The sequence below is a fragment of the Bos javanicus genome, chromosome 26 (genome assembly GCF_032452875.1).
Source record: "Bos javanicus breed banteng chromosome 26, ARS-OSU_banteng_1.0, whole genome shotgun sequence".
Taxonomy (NCBI): Eukaryota; Metazoa; Chordata; class Mammalia; order Artiodactyla; family Bovidae; genus Bos; species Bos javanicus.
The window spans coordinates 36,619,224-36,642,114 of NC_083893.1; the positions used below are offsets into that span (position 1 = coordinate 36,619,224).

At 46.4% G+C, this 22,891-nt stretch overlaps 1 protein-coding gene across 1 annotated transcript in view; it reads right to left on the bottom strand.

The window, feature by feature from the left end:
• The window catches only part of HSPA12A (heat shock protein family A (Hsp70) member 12A), a 173,086-nt gene that overhangs the window by 135,611 nt on the left and 14,584 nt on the right, over positions 1 to 22,891 (bottom strand). The gene's annotated exons all lie outside the window — the stretch shown is intronic.

Consider the following 22,891-nt stretch of genomic DNA (forward strand, 5'->3'; position numbering starts at 1 on the left):
TGACTGTGCCACTCTGCCCGTGAGGCTCACAGAGATAAACTTAATTCATGATGTTTATGATACAAACGACAAACCTGCATGTCATGGCCATGAGCTGTTTCTTCTAGCATCACAACAGGCTTCTTTGGTTTTGTTTTCTCCCAGTTTGGACTCTGATTCCCTCATTAATTGTGAATCTCTTGGTTTACTCTCTAAGGTGGGGATTAAATGCTGAGCTGGTGGGAAGCACTCTTGAAATCTCCTGGCTGTAGCACCTGTTGCATTTCAAGCACTGTTCCCAGGGTTCCCAGACCCCTCGCCCTGGTCCACCTACACCTCCGTGTACCCGACCTTTTGCCATTATAAACAGTATAAACACCATCAGTAGGTGTTAACACTTCCTGATTGAGAAAAGGTTTTTTTTTTATATCCTTCTACTGCTCCCCTCCCCTTTTATGTCTGAAAGTGATGTTTCAAAACATCTCTTACATTTATACATCCTGTTTTTATAAGTACAACACTCTTACATTCATTATTTCAATTTGATAAAAATGAACAATGAGTGTGCCTCAGGAGACCTTAGGCAGAATAATCAAATCCAGTGTTTCTCAAAGTGGGGCCTCCTGACCTGCAACATCAACATTACATGCTGCTACCGCTGCTAAGTCGCTTCAGTCATGTCCGACTCTGTGTGACCCCATAGACGGCAGCCCACCAGGCTCCCCCGTCCCTGGGATTCTCCAGGCAAGAACACTGGAGTGGGTTGCCATGTCCTTCTCCAATGCATTAAAGTGAAAGTGAAAGTGAAAGAGACGTCGCTCAGTCATGTCCGACTCTTCACGACCCCATGGAGTGCAGCCTACCAGGCTCCTCCGTCCATGGGATTTTCCAGGCAAGAGTACTGGAGTGGGGTGCCATTGCCTTCTCCGCAACATTACACAAGTAATACAAAATTTCTCCAGACCGTCACAGTTCTTCAGGCACTCTACTAGATCTAATATCTTGAATCCATTCGTCACCCCCACTGTAAAATCATAAGGGATTTAAGTCATACCTGAAAAGCCTAGTGGTTTTCCCTACTTTCTTCAATTTAAGCCTGAATTTTGCAATAAGGAGCTCATGGTCTGAGTCACAGTCTGCTCCTGGTCTTGTTTTTGCTGAATGTATAGAGCTTCTCCATCTTTGGCTGCAAAGAATACAATTAATATGATTTTGGTATTGACCCTCTGGTGATGTCCATGTGCACAGCTGCTCTTGTGTTGTTGGAAAGGGTATTTGCTATGACCAATGTGTTCTCTTGACAAAACCCTGTTAGTCTTTGCCCTGCTTCATTTTGTACTCCAAGGCCAAACTTGACTGTTATTCCAGGCATCTCTTGGCTCCCTACTTTCGCATTCCAATCCCCTATGACGAAAAAGACATCTTTTTTGGTGTTAGTTCTAGAAGGTCTTGTAGGTCTTCATAGAACCATTCAACTTCAGCTTCTCTGGCATTAGTGGTTGGGGCACAGACTTGGATTACTGTGATATTGAATGGTTTGCCTTGGAAATGAACAGAGATCATTCTGTCATTTTTGAGACTGTATCCAAGTACTGTATTTTGAACTCTTTTGTTGAGTATGAGGGCTACTTCATTTCTTCTAAGGGATTCTTGCCCACAGTAATAGATATAATGGTCATCTAAACTAAATTCACTCATTCCAGTCCATTTGAGTTCACTAATTCCTAAAATGTCAATGTTCACTCTTGTCATCTCCTGCCTGACCACATCTAGTTTACCTTGATTCATGGACTCAATACCAGGTTCCTATGCAATATTTCTCTTCACAGCATCAGACCTTCCTTTCACCACCAGTCACATCCACAACTGAGCATTGTTTTCGCTCGGCTCAGCCTCTTCATTCCTTCTGGAGCTATGTCTCTGCTCTTCCCGGGTAGCATATTGGACACCTTCCAACCTGAGGGGCTCATCTTCCAGTGTCATATCTGTTTGCCCTTTCATACTGTTCATGGGGTCTCACAGCAAGAATACTGGAGTGGTTTGCCATTCCCTTTTCCAGTGGACTGCATTTTGTCAGAACTTTCCACCATGACCCGTCCACCTTGGGTGGCCCTGAATGGCATGGCTCATAGCTTCATTGAGTTCCTCAAGCCCCTTCACCACAACAAGGCTGTGATCCATGGAGGAGATAAGTACAGGACTCTTACATTCATTCTTTCAATTTGATAAAGATAGATACCCCAGGGGACCTGGTTCTCAAAGTGGGGTCCTCTGGCCAGTAACAGCAACATTATATTAGTAATGCAAAATTTCTTCAGAGCTGCTGAGATTCTAGGCGTGAGGCTAGTTATCTGTTTTTATAAGCTTTCCAGATTATTCTGAGACATGCTCAAGTTTGAGAACCACTAATCTAATTTCCTCTACAGCAGCTCCTTACTTAACAGATTTTGAAACTGAGACCCATGGTAATATAGTCACAGTCATTCTCTTACTTATTCAACAAGTATTTAAGACTTCTAGGGATTAGGGGTGCATAATAAAAAATACAAATGTGGCCCTGCCTCCATGGAGTTTACTTTGTGTAAAGAAAGAACAATGAAGATCACGATAGCTTGTGGTTAGTGCTGTGAGGAAAGCAAACATGGGGATAAGACTGAGGTTAACTGAGGAAAAGTTACAGTGGATGAGGTGTTCAGGGAAGGCTTCCTGGAGGAGGTGATATTTGAGCTGAATTTAAAGAATGAGCAGGAGGTGGCCATGGCAACAGAAGGAGGAGGCAACAGCTGATGCAGAAAGCTTGGAGTGAGAAAGCATTTGCTATGTTGCTAAGTCACTTCAGTTGTGTCTGACTCTGTGTGACCCCATAGACAGCAGCCCACCAGGCTCCCCTGTCCCTGGGATTCTCCAGGCCAGAACACTGGAGTGGGTTGCCATTTCCTTCTCCAATGCATGAAAGTGAAAAGTCAAATCGAAGTCGTTCAGTCATGTCGGACTCATAGCGACCCCATGGACTGCAGCCTACCAGGCTCCTCCATCCATTCGATTTTCCAGGCAAGAGTACTGGAGTGGGGTGCCATTGCCTTCTCCACTTCCTGTCTATAAGCACCTGCAAACAAAGATGAACTTTTTCCCATTTGATTTTGTATTAAACTCCGGCTAATATGGAGTTCAAAATGCTTGCTAACTTGTACAGATCTCTACTGGCAGAGACCCGGCACCCATCCTGATGACTCCCAGCTGTATCCTAGTGGAAGGGCCAGACCAGGCTTTGGAGTAACTGCTTAGTGTCATTAGGGGAAGGACAGCTGGTCTACACCAGATAGGGATGGCTGCTGCTGCTACTGCTGCTAAGTCGCTTCAGTCGTGTCCGACTCTGTGTGACTCCATAGACGGCAGCCCACCAGGCTCCCCCGTCTCTGGGATTCTCTTGGCAAGAACACTGGAGTGGGTTGCCATTTCCTTCTCTGATGCATGAAAGTCAAACGTGAAAGCGAAGTCGCTCAGTTGTGTCCGACTCCTAGCAACCCCATGGACTGCAGCCTACCAGGCTCCTCTGTCCATGGGATTTTCCAGGCAAGAGTACTGGAATGGGGTGGCATGATGGCTGAGAGTACCATAAACCAGGGGCCCCCAGACTCTGGGATCTAATGCCTGATGACCTGAGATGGAGCTAATGTAATAATAATAGAAATAAATAACACAAAAAATGTAATGTGCTTGAATCATCCCAAAACCATCCCACCCCATGCCCCAGGTCCTGGAAAAACTGTCTTCCAGAAAACCAGTCCCTGGTGCTAAAAAATGTCAGGGACCACTGCCAAATTGGTATTCTAACTTTTGCCACCTTTGCTTTCCTGTTGAAATCTAATTCTCCTGTTTTCTACCGAGAAAAGGTGACTGGGTTATGCATTTGCTTTTTGAGACTGCATTATAGAGAGAGGGGAACAAATTGACTTCAACCAGAGCTGGGACTTAATTTCCTAAAACCCATCAGATGAGGAAGAAACCTATAAGGGACAGTCTGGCCTTCTCAATAAACTATGAAGAATTCTAAATTCCTTTTACATATTCCCTTGTCCTGAGATTAGGCAGTTTCTTTATGCAGCTGGCTTTTGAACCCAAGTATAGGACTTTGCTTATTTAACTTATATGCAGTACCTCATGAGAAACGCTGGCCTGGAAGAAGCACAAGCTGGAATCAAGATTGCCGGGAGAAATATCAATAACCTCAGATATGCAGATGACACCACCCTTATGGCAGAAAGTGAAGAGGAACTCAAAAGCCTCTTGATGAAAGTGAAAGTGGAGAGTGAAAAAACTTGGCTTAAAGCTCAACATTCAGAAAACGAAGATCATGGCATCTGGTCCCATCACTTCATGGTGAATAGATGGGAAACAGTGGAAACAGTGTCAGACTTTATTTTGGGGGGCTCCAAAATCACTGTAGATGGTGATTTCAGCCATGAAATTAAAAGACGCTTACTCCTTGGAAGGAAAGTTATGACCAACCTAGATAGCATATTCAAAAGCTGAGTCATTACTTTGCCAACAAAGGTCCGTCTAGTCAAGGCTATGGTATTTCCAGTGGTCATGTATGGATGTGAGAGTTGGACTGTGAAGAAAGCTGAGTGCTGAAGAATTGATGCTTTTGAACTGTGGTGTTGGAAAAGACTCTTGAGAGTCCCTTGGACTGCAAGGAGATCCAACCAGTCCATTCTAAAGGAGATCAGTCCTGGGTATCCTTTGGAAGGACTGATGCTAAAGTTGAAACTCCAATACTTTGGCCATCTCATGTGAAGAGTTAACTCATTGGAAAAGACTGTGATGCTGGAAGGGATTGGGAGCAGGAGGAGAACAGGAGGAGAAGGGAACAACAGAGGATGAGATGGCTAGATGGCATCACCGACTCGATGGACATGAGTTTGGGTGAACTCTGGGAGTTGGTGACGGACAGGCAGGCCTGGCGTGCTGCAATTCATGGGGTCACAAAGAGTCAGACACGACTTAGCGACTGAACTGAACTGAACTGGACTTTAAGGAGCTTCCCAGGGGGCTCAGTAGTAAAGAATCCAGTTGCCAATGAAAGAGACAAAGGTTCAATCCCTGGGTCAGGAAGATTACCTGGAGAAGGAAATGGCAACCCACTCCAGTATTCTTGCCTGGGAAATCCCACAGACAGAGAAGCCTGATGGGCTACAGTCTATAGAGTCTCAAGTCAGATATGACTAAGCAACTAAACAGCAGCAGTGACCCAGGTCTTTAAATGTTTCCCTATTCTGTTTTAATTATTAGCAGTTTCAAACATTTAAAAACACACACACACACACTATTTATTTACTTGGCTGCATCGGGTCTTGATTTTGTCATGCAAGATCTTTGATTTTCACCACACAGGCTCTTCAGCTGCCACATTTGGGATCTAGTTCCCTGACCAGGGATCGAACTCAGGCCCCCCTGTATTAGGAGTGCAAAGTCTTAGCCCTTGGACCACCAGGGAAGTCCCAGTAGTTTCAACTCTTTTCAGACCTTTGGGACCCTTGTGAACCCAGTAGCCAATGAATCAGCCATCCTTTGCCAATTCTGCGTCACCTATAAATCTGGCCAGAGTAAGGGATTTCCTCCACTTCAGATCCAAAATACAAAAATAAAATAAACAAGCAATCAAACAAAACCCTAGGAGGGGACTGGGAGATCAGCTTTACACACGCTGAGTCAGTTGTCCAAAATAATGAGGGCATGGTCAGAATCTGCCATTTTCCTTTGGACTGCTCCCTTTGGACATAGCCCTAAAGCTGCCAGTGATGAATTCTAATTTTTCGATTGTTCTGCCTGCTGCTCACCATCTCCTGTGGATGATGCTCAAAACCAGAAAGCTTGTTTGTGGTTGGAAGGACTGCATTCCTAAGTGGTGTGTGCATCTGACAAAGTTAACTCTGTAGGATTCTCATTTTTGCTCCAGCTCTTCATTTCTACACTGTCCACAATGAAGGAGTTGGGCAATTTATATTTGAGTATTTACTGTGTATACACTGTGCTGGGCTCTTTAGGTTTATCATCTCGATCAAGCCTCTTACTTATCCTCTTGGGTGGATATTGTTTCTTCATTATAGGAAGGAGGAAATGGGGGTTTAGAGAAGTTCATGCTGGCGACAGAGGCAGTGAGTGGCATGTCCAAAACTTGACTGCCAGGTGACTGCACAGTCCTCATGCTTAACTCCGTTGGTTTAACTTGCCTAGATGATCCCCGAGGCCCCCTCCAGCCCCAAGCATCTTTTCTGAAACCTCTGTATCTTCTGGTGCCCAACAGAGGAAGAGCTCACTGTAAGACTGACTGTAAAATCCCCGAAACCATTGTTCTCCCTGTTTAGCTGGCATCTCCACACACAGAAGGTGTCTGGCCCATCTCAGGCATCACCGCTGTGAGAGCAGGGAATGTTGGCCACATGCCAGGCCAAACAATGCTCCAAATTACAGTTTGATCCACGCCTTCTTGACCTTTTCTCAGAGGCCTAGAGATTTCAGTAGCGCTGAAATCATTTCCCTGAAGGAGCAAGCAGAGGCTTTTCTGCCATCCTCCTGACTCAGGCACGCACGGCTGATGTTACCTGGAGTACTCAGAAGCATACAAGGGAACATCTTGCTCAAACGAGAAAACTCTGATACCTGATTCAAATGGCCTTTGTGGCCAAGGTCTCCAGGAAAATCTGCTGCTCACAGAAACATTAAGTGGAGGGTTTCCCTTACTTTCCTGGTGATACAAGTCTTTCTAATGAGAAATACCCAGCTTACGGTTGCCTTAAGTCTTCAACAGAGTTTTTGGTACACAGCTTAAAAGACTCCGGCTGATGCTGGAGCTTACAAAATGCTTCCAGCTACCCATTTGCTCAGCTTCTTTATTGTGACTTTTTTTTTTTTTTTCCTGATGGGCTGCTTTAAAACAATTCTCAAATGTATCAGTGAGGAGGGAAAAAAATCCAGTCACCCGAAGAAAGCAGAATTGAAATACTATGTCAGCCATTCAAGTCATGGCACCCACGTCTAATACCGCTCCTCCATGTAAATATACTGGAGAAGGAAATGACAACCCACTCCAGTATTCTTGCCTGGAAAATCTCAGGAAGAAGAGGCCTGGTGGGCTATAATCCATGGGTGCAAAGAGTCGGACATGACTTAGTACTAAACAACAAACAACATACATATATATATAGCATCCATATTTAATACTGCTCCTCCATATGTATATATAGAAGGAAATGGCAATCCGCTCCAGTATTCTAGATACATATAAAGGTATGTATATCTCAACTATACTGTTGAACATTGAAAATGAAAGCTATAGTTTGCCAGAATCATCTGGATTGCTAACTCTAAGCTGCATTCCAGAGTCAGGCAGGAATAATTACTGGAAGCCATTCCCTCTCCCCACCATCCAGATCAGTTTATTTCACATTTAATGTTTTTTTTTAAGAATTAACAAGGGAGAACCGCCATCTGTCATTACTCCCTAGGGATCTGGAATTGAGACTTCCACGGCTACTGGCTTGCGATTTTCTCCAGGTGTCTAAAAGCTTCAGAGATCTTATTTTTTCTAACGGAGGCTTTGTCTATAGTGAATGGAACCCTGGCTACGAAGTCAGCTTGGTTAAAACAATGGGAGTTACACAGACAATAGGAAAGAAGGTGATGGCTTAGTGTGCTGAGTGGTAACCCCCACACAGCCATCTGCGGTGATCTGAGCCCAGCCACTCCTGATGCCATCAAGTTCAGGGACAGGCTGATCTTCTATTCACTGCTTCCATGGCTCCAGCAGAAGAAATCCAATGGGGGATATGGCATCCTCATATCTACATGTAACAATTCTCTGTTTAAGATTTCTCTGGGCTCCACACTAACAATGTCAGGCTGCCAACAGAATGAAGAGAGTGGGAGAGTCGAAACCACTGCGTGAATATTTCAGGCTCACTTTCCCCTCCCTCTGCACCTCCTCCCCACAGAAAATCCCTGCCTCAAAAGTGTGAGTCATTCAAGATAATCTGCAGAATATGAAGATGGTGCAAGATCATCTCACCGTTTTCCCTGCGGGAGTTGAAAGCAGTGGCATCAATTTCATTGTCCAGGTCAGACACCTGACAGTCATCCTGACTTTCACAGCACAGCCTATCAGGTACCGATTCCTGTTGTTCGACCTCCACAATGATGTTCTCATCTCCAGCTTCCTCTTCCCATCCAGGGTTCCTGCCCTGGGCCTGGTCCTCACTGCCTCTCACCTGAGCTACTGCATCAGCTCCGTCTGGCCTCCCTGCCTCCTGCCTCTCCCCTCACCACACACTGCCATGGCAATGAAGGTTTAGTTGCTAAGAGGTATCCGACTCTTGCAACCCCATGGACTGTAGCCCACCAGGCTCCTCTGTCCGTGGGATTTCCCAGGCAAGAATACTGGAGTGGGTTGCCATTTCCTTCTCCAGGGGATCTTCCCAACTCAGGGATCAAACCCAGGTCTCCAGCATTGCAGGTGGATTCTTTACTGAGTTAGCCACCAGGAAGGCCCCAAGCACTGCCATGGGTTTCTCCAAACAGAAACAAACTTGATCACATCCGTCCTCTTAAGAGCTTGAGTGGTTCTCCCTGATCTATGGAATAAAGTCTCAACTCCTTGCCCTGGCAGATGAGCCCCATCCCGGTCGGAAATCTATGAGCCTTGCTGTCCCTCTTGCCCCTTGAGGACTGAGAAGTAGGCCAGGGTCTGGATCAAGGCGAGGCCCACCCCTCAGGGGAAGCCCAGCTCATCCACTCAATCTTTATCCTGCTCAGATGCTTGACACCAACCGTAACCACAGTGATGTCAGGGAGAGGGACACAGACACATCTCCCAACGCTGCCCCCCTCCAAGGGGATGCCGCAGCCTACCCCACAACACAAAAAGGCCTGATGTTTCAGAGGAAAACAGCACATGTCAGAGACGGGAAATGTCAGAGCAGGGAACGTGGCAGTATGTGGTCTGTAAATCATGTTCATGGAGGGAATGTGAAAATCAAATTTGTCTTGATAGAAACTAAAAACAAAGAAAAATAATGGATGCCGAATGGTGGAGAGATTACTCCACCACATCCCAGTGTGCCTCCCAGGGGGAGAGTCACACCTGCCTGCACTCAGGCACTCCTGGGTCTGTACCCTATCCTGGTCTGTTAACCCTTTGCAGCCCTCAGTGCCCAGGGGTGCGCACTTCCTATCTCTCCAGTGTTCACAGCTTTTTGGAACAGAGTCACATAAAGGACCGCCCCGACCCCCTGCCCAACTCAGGGACCCCTAATTTTTCTTCTTCTTAACAGACAGTTGCAACTTGGGCACCCCAAACCCTGCATCCTGTGAGTCTCTATTCTGCCAACAGTGGTTATTCACTGGCTCCAATTTCACTTACACTCTCCCAGCTCCAGATGGTAAAGAATCTGTCTGCAAAGCAGGAGACCCAGGTTTGATCCCTGGGTTGGGAAGATTCCCTGGAGAAAGCACTGACAGCCCACTCCAGTATCTTTGCCTGGAGAATCCGATGGACAGAGAAGTTTGACAGGCTACAGTCCATGGGCTCACAAAGAGTCAGACATGACTGAGTGACTAATACCACCCCCAAATAACTTTCAACCACCAGGGACCCTCCAACCTCCTCCTACGTACATGGCTCCACTTCTCCCTGGACGCACCCATCTCCCATCCCCAGCACACAGTGCAGAACCAATTCCCATCACGTGTGACCTAGGATGGGAAGGGTGATCCAGAGAACAGTGACAATATGGGGGACATCATTATATTAAATAATATGTGTGTAGGAAATGTACCTCCTAAGGGGATTTGTATGTGATCAAACATGTTTAGGAATGATGAATATGTGTTTAAGTGGTAGAAATAGGTTGAACTGGATCAGTCATATTAAAATTAATCAAGTATGTCCAAGTTAGCAAAATGCAGAAAACTGAGGAAAACCAATACAGTTTCTGAATTTTGACAAACATCTTAGGAAGACCATTGTCGACACAGGAATATCAAAGAAGAAGAAAGTCGTTTTGCCATTTTAGGGACCACAATAGAGACGGGAGGACCAGGGTGGAGCTGGAGATGAGCCCAGAGGACAGTCGCTGGGATCCCCTGGGGAGGGATGCAGCCTGCATCTCACCCTGCCCATTGTCTCCATCACTGCTGTGGCCACGAAGACTATGAGTGCATGTCAGTTCTCAGCGCTCATCACCCACGGCCAATCAGCACCACTTGCCATGGCAGCCTCTCCTCCTCCTAGGACACCTTCATCATTCAACTTCCAGGGTGCATGTTTTTCCTCTCCTTCACTTGCACAGCATCTCAGGCTTTTCCATTTCTTCTTTCTCTTCTCCACAAGCTCCAAATGTGGCCGTACCCAAGGCTTTAACCAGCAGACATATCTTTTCCACCAACACTCTTTCCTTGAGGGAGTCTCTTCCATCTTCTTTTTTTCAGCCACTTACGCAGCTTGTGAGATCTTGGTTCCCTGACCAAGGATCAAAGCCGTGTCCTTTGCAGTGGAAGCAAGAGGTCCTAACCACTGGACCACCAGGGAATTCCCTCTTCTATTTTCTTGGCTTTAAACCCCATTGCTGTGTGAAAGCTCCCACCTTGATATTTCTAGCCCAAGCCCCCCACCTCCACTTGGCATGTGTAATAGGTAACTCTGATAAACAAGCCCCCTCACCTCCCCTTCTTCCAGTCATCTGCACCTCAGTAACTAACTTCATCTTTCCAGTTGCTTGAATAAAAAATGCCAGCATCTTTTTTACTCATCTCTTTCACATCCTACATCCAGTTGCAAGAATCCCCAGAGCCTACATTTCCCACTTCTCACCACCTCCACCCCGTCGTACTGACCCAAACCAACAATGTCTCCCATCTACACCTCGAGACGGCTTCCAAACTGGTCTCACTGCCTAGCCCACTCCCCATCAAAGTCTCTTCTCAACACAACCATTGGGATCCTTTAAAAATGTAAGTTAGATCATGCCATTATGACCACTCAAGACCCTTACTTCCTGTCTCAGAGGTCAAGCTGGAATCCCTGACTGAGGCCCTCCCTGGCCTCACCTCCCAGCTATGGGGCCTCCCTGCTGGAACTCTAACACTCAAGGCAACACCTACCTCAGGACCTTTGCACTAGCTCTTCCTCCACCCAGGATGCACTTTTTCAGATATCCACATGGCTTGATCACCCACTCTCCTCAGGTTGCTGCAAGTGTCCCCTTCTTTGTGAGGCCTCCCTGGGCTCCCTATTTTCACCTCGAACCCCATCACTCCCTATCTTCCATTCAGCCTTTTAAATTTTTTAAAATTTATTTAAAACTTTTATTTATTTATTTAGCTGTGCTGGGTCTTAGTCGTGGCACACAGGACCTTTGGTCTTCAGTGTGGCATGCAGGATCTTTTTAGTGGTGGCACGGAAACTCTTAGTTTCAGCATGTGGAATCAAGTTCTCTGACCGGGGATCAAACCCAGGCCCCCTGCATTGGGAGCATGAAGTCTTAGCCACTGGACCAGCAGGGAAGTCCCTCCCCCCATTCATCTTTATTTTTCCTCTGTACCATTTATCATCTATTTGTCAAATTTTACACACACACACACACACACACACACACACACACACACTAGAATGTAAGCTCCACAAGGACGGGAATTTCTGTCTTATTCACTGCTGTGTCTTCATGTCTAGGACAGATGCTAAATAAACATCTGTTGGCTGCTTTGCAGTTACACATTGGTTCACCTGTGTCACTTGCCACCTTGACCACATGGGACCTCAGGGGACAGGATGACAAGTCACATCCTACCATAGTACCCACAGTGGGACCTGATGGCACTGGATTGACCTGTCCACCTTTTGTGTGCCTGTTATATCTCAGGATTTCCAGAGCCTACCTGTGTGTGTGTAAGTCGCCTAGTCATGTCCAACTCTTTGCAACCTCATGGATGATAGCCTGCCAGGCTCCTCTGTCCACGGAATTCTCCAGGCAAGAATAATGGACTGGGTAGGCATTCCCTTCTCCAGGGGATCTTCCTGACCCAGGGATCAAACCTGGGTCTCCTGCATTGCAGGCAGATTCTTTACCATCTGAGCCTCCAGGGAAGCTCCTAGTTACCTGGGGTCTGGAAAAAAAATGTGAGTAAATGCTTATTGAATTAGTGAAATCCAGATAATTCAGGTCAAAGAGGAACCTGAATTAAATAAGATAACAAGAAATCACAGATGTGGGTTCAGTTCAGTTCAGTTGCTCAGTCATGTCTGACTCTTTGCGACCCCATGCATCGCAGCACGCCAGGCCTCCCTGTCCATCACCAACTCCCAGAGTTCACCCAAACTCATATCCATCGAGTTGGTGATGCCATTCAGCCATCTCATCTTCTGTCATCCCCTTCTCCTCCTGCCCTCAATCTTTCCCAGCATCAGAGTCTTTTCCAATGAGTCAACTCTTCACATGAGGTGGCCAAAGTACTGGAGTTTCAGCTTTAGCATCATTCCTTCCAAAGAAATCCCAGGGCTGATCTCCTTCAGAATGGACTGGTTGGATCTCCTTGCAGTCCAAGGGACTCTCAAGAGTCTTCTCCAACACCACAGTTCAAAAGCATCAATTCTTCAGCACTCAGCTTTCTTCACAGTCCAACTCTCACATCCATACATGACCACTGGAAAAACCATAGCCTTGACTAGACGGACCTTTGTGGCAAAAAATATCTCTGCTTTTCAATATGCTGTCTAGGTTGGTCATAACTTTCCTTCCAAGGAGTAAGCGTCTTTTAATTTCATGACTGCAATCATCATCTGCAGTGATTTTGGAGCCCCCCAAAATAAAGTCTGACACTGTTTCCACTGTTTCCCCATCTATTCACCATGAAGTGATGGGACCAGATGCCATGATCTTCGTTTTCTGAATGTTGAGCTTTAAGCCGACTTTTTCACTCTCCTCTTTCACTTTCATCAAGAGGCTTTTGAGTTCCTCTTCACTTTCTGCCATAAGGGTGGTGTCATCTGCATATCTGAGGTTATTGATATTTCCCCCGGCAATCTTGATTCCAGCTTGTGCTTCTTCCAGTCCAGCGTTTCTCATGATGTACTCTGCATATAAGTTAAATAAGCAGGGTGACAATATACAGCCTTGAGGTACTCCTTTTCCTATTTGTGGGTAAAAGATCCCTATTCATGTTCTTCCCATCCACTGGTGTTTGTTCAGGCAACTGCATCACTATGTGTAACACACAGCAGCAGTACTTCACTGTGGGTACAGGCAGCTGTCCACCTAAGTTTACCAAGGATGTGGAGTTCCTGAGTTTCTGCCCACATTCACACTGGCTCACACCACAGTCCACACATGAACTTTCTCCATCATGAGTGGAGGGGGCTCAGGATAAGTCATCATATGCCATGGATTCTAGTCTTCCCTCCACACTTACCACACTTAAGTATGACTTTACTCTTTTTAATTCTCTATTTCTTCATATGAAGTTAATTCTTTTACAATGAACAAATAACTGGCTTGTGAGTTTGGGAGAAAAGATTCAGGATCAGCTGTTAAAGGAGATGTATGGTTTATGAACATGTAGAAAGCCAAGATCACTAGGACCCACAGGGGACTCAGAGGAAAAGCTCTGTCAGATAAATCCCTTCTTTGATGGGATTATTAGACTGTATAGAAATGAAGCAGGTCAAAGATTTATGAATTCAGTTGATAAGTTCAGGGGAGGCTGACTTATGGATTGAATGCATGGACTACTGAGCCAGGTGTAAGGAAGTTGTTTCTCCAATATATAAAGAGCACTTACAAATAAATAATAAAAAGATAACCCAGTGCTAAAATGGGCAGAGGATAAGAATAGACATTTTTCCAAAGAAATTTTACAAATGACCAATCACCAAATAAGAAGATGCTATCATTAAGCATCCATGAAAAGCAAATCAAAACACAATGAAATATCACTTTGCTGCTGCTGCTGCTAAGTCGCTTCAGTCATGTCCGACTCTGTGCGACCCCATAGATGGCAGCTCACCAGGCTCCCCCATCCCTGGGATTCTCCAGGCAAGAACACTGGAGTGGGTTGCCATTTCCTTCTCCAATGAATGAAAGTGAAAAGTGAAATTGAAGTTGCTCAGTCATGTCCGACTCTCAGCAACCCCATGGACTACAGCCTACCAGGCTCCTCCATCCATGGGATTTTCCAGGCAAGAGTACTGGAGTGCGGTGCCATTGCCTTCATCAAGGAGAAAGACTATAATCAAAAAGACAGATTAACAGCTGTTGGCCAGGTTGTGGGGGAATAAGAACCCTCATACACTGATGGTTGAGATATAAAATGGTGCAGTGGCTTTGGAAAACAATCTGGCAGTATCTCAAAAAGTTAAACACAGAGTTACCATGATCCAGAAATTCCACTCAAGGTATATACTAAAAAGAAGTCAAAAATGCATCTGTGCAAAAACATGTATGTAAATGTTCACATCAGCATTATTCATAACAACCAATAAGTGAACAACTCAAATGCCCACCGACTGACTAATGAATAAACAGACCATGGCTTCTCCATACCATGCAATATTGTTGCTGCTGCTGCTCAGTCGCTTCAGTCATGTCCGACTCTGTGCGACCCCATGGGCTGCAGCCTACCAGGCTTCTCTGTCCATGGGATTCTCCAGGCAAGAGTACAGGAGTGGGTTGCCATTGCAATATTACTGAGCAACAAAAAGTATAGTCAAGTGCTGGCATATGCTATAATATGGATGAACCCCAAAAACATTGCACTAAATGAAAAAAAAAACAATAGTTTCAAAATGCCACATCCTGTGTGATTCCATTGATATGAAGTATCCAGAATAGGCAACTCGTAGTATCAGAAAACAACTGGTGTTTCCCATGGTGGGGGTTTGGGGAGGGGGAATGGAGACTGACTGCTATGGGAATAGGAGATTCCTTTTGGGGTAATAAAAACGGTTTAAAATTGATCTGGTGATGGTTGTACAATTCCATGACACACTAAAAATCATTGAACTGTACCCTTTAAATGAAAGAATTGTATGGTATGTGAATTGTAGCTCAATAAAATTACTATTAAAGCAGGGGGCATATCAACAAACTGGATCTCAGAATGACAAAAGGCTGTAAAATCACATCCCAGGAAGAAAAGCTGAAGACACTGGGGATAAAACAGAAGATGCTATAGTCAAATATTTAAGGGCTAAACGTGAAAAGGGAATTAGGTGCTCGGTGTGGTCTCCAAGAAGACTCTGCTCCTCCTTCTGGATTGTTCACTGCCCTCCCACCCCCAATATCTCCTACATATTTACAAGTCTCAGCTTAACTGTCACCTCCTAGGGACATTCTCCCAACTCCCCTCCCCCATCATCTTTGCTGTGCACACCTGCTCATCACGACATGTTTATTTAACTACAGGGTTACAGTCTAAAGAACTCGGTGAATTACCAGCTCTATGAAGGGAGCGTCTAGACTTTCAATCACCTTCGTCTCCCCAGAATTTATCACTGTGCCTGGCATAGATGAAGTGCTTAATATGTATTTATTAAATGAACAAACGAACAAGAAACATAACTATCAGAGACTACAAACAGATAGTCTGAGAGTCTGAGTTGAGAGAGACTCAGTTCTCTAAAATTGATGTGGTGATGGCTGTACAATTCCATGATACACTAAAAATCATTGATGTGTATACTTTAAATGAGTGAACTGTATGGTAAGTGAACTGTAGCTCAATAATATCATTATTAAAGTGGGGGGCATATCAACAAACTGGATCTCAGAATGACAAAAGACTGTAAAACCACATTCCAGGAAGAAAAGCTGAAGACACTGGGGGTAAAGGGAGAGTGGAGAGAGAGGGAGAACCTTCTGAGAGTCAGAGTTGCCAGCAGATTGGATAAGTTGCCCTAAGTGCCTCTGCACCTCCCTTCATGGGAACTGTTCAAGCATGTGGGGGACAGAGGAGTCAGGGAACACGGTAATGCGCCAAAGAGATGGTTAGCTGGGATCTCTTTCCCTGCTGTTGGAAGTCTCATATATAGTTCATGTGCTCCAGAAAAGTCCTGAAAGGCAGATATGTGCAAGCTTAGTCACCGGTCGTGTCCGACTCTTTGTGATCCTATAGACTGCAGCCCACCAGGCTTCTCTGTCCATGAGGATTCTCCAGGCAAGAATACTGGAGTGGGTTGCCATGCCCTCCTCCAGGGGATCTTTCCAACCCAGGAACTGAACCAGGGTCCCCTGCTTTACCAGCTAAGCTACCAGAAAGAAAGTGAAGTCGCTCAGTTGTGTCCAACTCTTTGTGACCCCATGGACTGTAGCCTACTAGGCTCCTCTATCCATGGGATTTTCCAGGCAAGAGTACTGGAGTGGGTTGCCATTTCCTTCTCCAGGGGATCTTCCCAACCTAGGGATTGAACCCAGGTCTTCCACATTGCAGACAGACACTTTACCGTCTGAGCCACCAGGGAAGTCACTAAACTACCAAGGAAAAAAGCTACCAGGGAAAGGCAGATAACAGAAGTAATTTGTCAGCTGAATCACCCATAAACTCTCTACCAAGCAGCAGCCACAGATAACAGAGAGCATCCTAGATGGTGGTAATGCAGCATTTCACATGGACAAATACTGCTTTAGTTAATGAGGGACGATGAACATCTCACAACCTCTCACATAGCTCATACTTATTGGATGCTTAATGGGTGCCAGGTGCTCTGCTAAAAATTTCATGTGCGTCTGATTCTCTTCAAACCCACTGAGGCAAATACGTAATATCATTCACAGTTCATGTCACAGATGGAGAAACTGGGGTGTAGAGAATCACGTAACCTTCTCAAGATCACAGACTAGCACGTGGCAAAGCCCGTTCAGATCCCCTGGAACCTGAGTCCAGACTCCAGCACAGGTTCCACTGATCCCTGCTGAATGAATCACTGGATGAATGAATGAATGAGGGCTCAGCTTCCACCTGAGGAAGAACTGAGCTTTTCTTCTCCAAGTGCTTTGTTCTTATCTCACAAATGCTCTGTATCTTAAGGTCACTCATCTCTATCTGGATCACCCTATTTCAAGGCTAAAAATGGGGTCATTTAACAGCATTTATTTGGCTCCAATTCCCACCTGCTACTGGAAGAGCCTTCCTCCAATTGAACTGAACTGAAGTCGCTCAGTCATGTCCGACTCTGTGACCCCCATGGAGTATAGCCTACCAGGCTTCTCAGTCCATGGAGTTTTCCAGGCCAGCGTATTGGAGTGGGTTGCCATTTCCTTCTCCAGGGATCTTCCCAACCCAGGGATTGAACCCAGGTCTCCCACATTGCAGGCAGACACTTTAACATCTAAGCCACCTGGGAAGCCCCTAAGTCTTCCTCCAGGGGAGCCTCAAATACCTCCTTGGATGGGCCTCCTTGCTGTTGTCCAGGCTTCTGTCTCCCATGGAGCTGCTGCAGGGCCCTCATCAAGGGAGGCAGAGCCACTCTGGGCCGCGGCCAGCCACCCTCCTCCCCATTGGCTGAAGCTGACCGGCCCCTGCAGCTGCTGCAATGTTGCTGCATCCACTTGGAAGGTGTAGTGCCACCTCCTGCTGGTACAGGTGCTGCCCGTGCTGGTGCCACCGCCACCGCCAGTGCTGGTGCCACCGCCCCCACGCAAGTGCCACCAACACTGCCAGCGCCGGGCTCACCGCCTCTGCTGCCGCCGCCGTCACATCACTGGAGCCACCACCACGTCGCTGGGTCATCACCGTGAGGAGCTGGGCCGGCACCCCGCTGCTCTCAGAATGGGAGGTACGTGGGACAGCGAGGGGCTTCTGTCATTGTTTGCTTAAGCCTGGGCTGTAGGCAGGTGAGGGACAGACTGAGTGGCATCAAAGAAAAGAAAAGAAAGTGAAGTCGCTCAGTCGTGTCTGACTGTTTGCAACCCCATGGACTGTAGCCCACCAGGCTCCTCCATCCATGGAATTTTCCAAGCAAGAGTACTGCAGTGGGTTGCCATGTCCTTCTCCGGGGGATCTTCCTGGGTCAGGGTCTCCTATATTGCAGGCAGATACTTTACCGTCTGAGCCACCAGGGAAGCCTGAGTGACATCACGACATACTCAAAATGACCCTCTCCTCTGAGAGAAGCATCACTCTGCCCTACCTTTGGGGTTTCCTGGGAGATGACCGGTTCCTCATGCAAACAGTTTCCTGGAAAACTCATGTTCCTGATCTCTCTGCATCCCACGGGGAAACACTGGAAGCCAAGCTGATACCTACTTCATCCCCCCTCCCCGTCCAGCTGACGTGCAGGAACTGAGACACACGTTTGTGGCTCATCTTTCAAAATCCACAGGACCTCATGGTATGCATCTGTGACCTCATTTACCTTTGACTTTGCCTTGGTTCCCTTTCAGTCCTTTCTCTTGGGTGTATCATTCTTATCATTGTATTATATGTATGTCTAAAAAAGTCCCTTTTCAAGACAGGAGAGATTACAGAAGCAAAAAGAAATCGAATGAAGAGCAGGAATGAGAACTTACATGCACATATTTGTAAAAGGAAAGCCCATTTCTAAATTTGGTGTGCTTCAATGGGGAGTTCTTTCTGAAGAGTTCAAACAAGCATAAATTCTTGGCCAAATGCCCTGGTGCATGCATGCTCATTCCCTCAGTCATCTCCAACTCTTTGTGACCCCATGGATCCCAGAGGCCCACCAGGGTCCTCTGCCCATGGGATTTTCCAGGCAAAATACTGGAGTGGGCTGCCATGCCCTCCTCCAGGGGATCTTCCCCACCCAGGGATCGAACCCGTTACCCCTGCCTCTCCTTCATTGCAGGAAGATTCTTTATTGCTGAGTCACTGCAGAAGCCCAAATGACTTGGTAGTTCCATGTGAAAAACAGGGCTCTCTCAGGAAGCCTTGCGGAACATGAAATACAGAATAATTGTTCATTCCTTGTCCTCTGTAGACAGACATGAAGAACACTGCTGTGCATGGCTGATCCTGGGCAAAGTTGGCCTTCAGGGCCCCAACCTCCTTGACCTTATAGCACCTTCCGCCTAGCCTAAAACTCCTTCCTTAAAAGAGGCTCTCGTTAAGCCCTGGGTAGACCACAAGAGACAATTCATGTCTCTGCCATGTGCTGGCCCTATGCTAAGCACCACAACATCAAGTGATTTGACAAGTGTCACCACCCTCCAGGGCCTCATCATCCAGAGAGGAGAAAACTGAAACCACACAGCCAGGCTTATCAGCATGGCGGCTACTTATGATGGGAGGCAGTGTACATGGGTGGTTCTAGGTGAAAGGTGGTTAGTGCGTGTGCTCCAGGCCTCTTTCAAGGCGTGTGACCTTAAACATGCACCTTGATGTCCTCATCGGTAGTGAGCACCTACCTACAACAGCAAGACTTACACTTAGCTGGCAAACAGAAGGCCCTCAATAAAAGGGAACTTGTACCATGATGCTTTTGAACTGTGGTGTTGGAGAAGACTCTTGAGAGTCCCTTGGACTGCAAGGAGATTCAACCAGTCCATCCTAAAGGAGATCAGTCCTGGGCAGTCATTGGAAGGACTGATGCTGAAGCTGGAACTCCAATACTTTGGCCACCTCATGCGAAGAGCTGACTCATCTGAAAAGACCCTGATGCTGGGAAAGATTGAGGGCAGGAGGAGAAGGGGACGACAGAGGATGAGACGGTTGGATGGCATCACCGACTCAATGGACATGGGTTTGGGTGGACTCCGGGAGTTGGTGACGGACAGGGAGGCCTGGCGTGCTGCGGTTCATGGCGTCGCAAAGAGTGGGACAGGACTGAGCGACTGAACTGAACTGAACTGAACCATGATTACACTATGATTACTGAGAAGAATGTGAGACCCTGCAGGGGGATGCAAAAGAGAGAAAGGGCAATCTAACATAGGGGTGCCAGGAGAAGCTTGGTGGAGGAGGTGGCACAATGAGCAGGTGGTTGGACAGGCAAAGAAGAGGGAGAAAGGATTCTAAGGATAAAGAAGAATCTGTTCAAAGGCCCTGAGGCTTGAAGCATCCTGAAATGTCGATAGAACTGCCAGTACATCAGGACAACCAGAGTAAGTGTTTAAGGTCAAAGAAAACAATGGAAAAACAAAATCAGATTTGCCTTTCAGAAAGGCTTAGGTGATATCTGTGAGTGATAAGTTGCTTCAGTTGTGTCCGACTCTCTGCAACCCCTTGGAGTGTAGCCCACCAGGCTCCTCTGTTCATGGGCAACAATACTGGAGTAGTCGCCATTTCCTTCTCCAGGGGATCTTCCTGACCCAGGGACTGAACTTGCATCTCTTATGTCTCCTGCATTGGCAGGTGGGTTCTTTACCACTAGTGCCACCTGGGAAGCCCCAGATATAGCTGAACATAATTCCAGTTTTCCAGAGTCGCCACTGTAATGATCAGTTATCATGTATACAGTCGGGAGATATTAATGCCAGAGGACTCCTTGTAATTCACAGGCAGATGCAGGAGGCAAAGCACAGACAAGGGTCAGTACTGGGGCCAGAAGTGGAACCACATCCCAGGATAGAAGCAGTACAAGGAAACACAGGAAGCTGCTGAAGAGGAGGAGAAACAGCATGTGCTGCGGCACAACATGGACGGACAAAATGCAAAGTGGGTCTTTTAAGGGAAATTAGTGACAAAGGGGGCTTCCGTGAGGGCGCAGATGGAAAAAAATTCACCTGCAATGCAGGACACCCGGCTTCGATCCCTAGGTCGGGAAGATCCCCTGGAGGACAGAATGGCAACCCCCTTCCAGTATTCTTGCCTGGGGAATTCCATAAACAGAGGAGGCTGGCAGGCTACAGTCCATGGGGATTGCAGAGAGTCAGACACGACTGAGCGACTAACACTTTCACTTTTTCTTTTTTCAGTGACAAAGGTGGTCCCTGGAGGGAAAGTGTGAGACAGGCAACTAACCTGGTTGAAAAACATCTAGATTCATCTGCTCATTCACCATTCATGAGGTCAGCCTATTAGTCAAGTCTATTAATTCTCTTTGTTCAAATGTGTCCTGGGTATTGAGAAAATAGCTTGACACCACAGAACTGCTCCACATGGTCTCCAACCAAGAAGAACCTGGGACAGCGGGGAGGGGACTTAGCGCCTGATATATGCCAGGTATCGCCCTCGGTGTGCTCAGTACACTGTCTCCTTTATTTTCACAACACTCGTTGATAAAACCAATAAACAGTCTGTTTTTTCTGGCCCTACTTTTCACTGGCCCACGTTAGAGAAAACAGGAGCAGCAGGTGGGAAAGTCATCATTGTGTGAAGAAAGGAAGCTGCAAACTTGAAGTTTCAGACACCCATCACCCGAATCTCCCATCTCCTTCTTAGAACTACAATCCTGGGGTCTGGTCTTAGATTTTCATAAGCATGGCTTTCTTCAGTTCACATTTTTCTCTTTAACACAGCACTGCTCCCAAAACCCCATGTATTACTCCAGTCATTCCTTGTTTACCAGGCCTGCTAATAGGCTCAGTTAGTGTGTGTGTGTGTGTGTGTGTGTGCATGCGCACACACTCAAGTGCTAGTAGGCTGAATTCAGGCACAAATCGGCCAGGGTGTCAACTCCAAATTCTAGACACTGCTGTTCTATTCCTGTTACTCAACTGCCTTTTTGTGTCATAGATGCTGTAGCCCAGGGCTCCAGCACCAGTGGTATTTTGCTTGATTTAAGTTGTTAAAAAAAAAAAAAAAGGAAAGAAAAAACAAAAAATAAGATAATCATATCACCCCATCATGTGGTACATCAACTTAGCACGTATTTCATGGTCAACTAAGAAATTCAAAGAGCGCTGTAGAAACAATGAAAGTAAGCATGTGAAATAGCAGGATCTCTATCAATTACTCTTTGCTTCTCAGACAGTGGTTTTTCTCCTGAAAAATCAAACAATAAATTATTTATTCAGCTCCTTCTATGTGCCAGGTTCTCTATATCCAGTGGAACAGGTTAGGGTTTTTCACTGTTGTCTTTTCTTCAGTGAAAGGTTAAAGGCATTGATTAAAGCACTGATGCTTTAGCTGTTTTCTCCTCAAGGAATTGTATTACGATGAATGTCTTCAGAAGCTTAATGCTTTGATGGCTCTGCAGAGCTTTCTGGGTCTTTTTCGCTTTGTTTTGTTTTCTCCTACTATTGTTTTTCACCTCAAACTTTTCTTTCCCTACCCTCTGATTTTTTAGGGAGAAAAAAAATATCTAGCATCAGGGGTCTGAGACCACTTGAAATGTCTGGGCTGGGGATTGCTAATGACCTCCCAGAGATAACCCAAACTGCTGATTTAGCAAAGCCCATTCTTGACCTTGACACAAGACAAGACAGGCAAAGGGGAAGGACTTGGGAGGGAGCCCTGAAAGAAAAAGGATCATAGAAGCGCTCAGATCTCGCCAGGCCCCCTCCCCCATTCAGCAAACACCTGGCTGAGTTGGAAAACATGACCGGCCCAACCTTCCTATTGGCATCAATTGAAGCTGTCAGCTCTCGGCTTGTCACCAGTTGCACTGGGAGGCCCCGGGCAGCCACAAGAGCCCTAATTAGGCAGAAATGACACTTCTACAACTGACCTGCCAGGACCTTTGGCAAACCATTTAACATCATTAGTTAACATTTTTTAAAAGTGTGAATGTAAATGAACAGCCAGCGGCTTTCAATGGAGTTTGTCGGTGGCATCTCTCCCCCCTTCCCTGCTCACTCTTTCTCTTGTTACATGAATAGTCTGCTTGTTTTCTCCAGAATTGGGTGGGGTGGGGGGGTGCACTGGGGAAGAAGGAAGAAGACCAGTCCTCTGAGAGGAGAGACGTGTTAAAGCATAAACAAGCTTGGCTGAGGGGAGAGACCATCTCTTCCTGCCTTAGCCCGGTGCC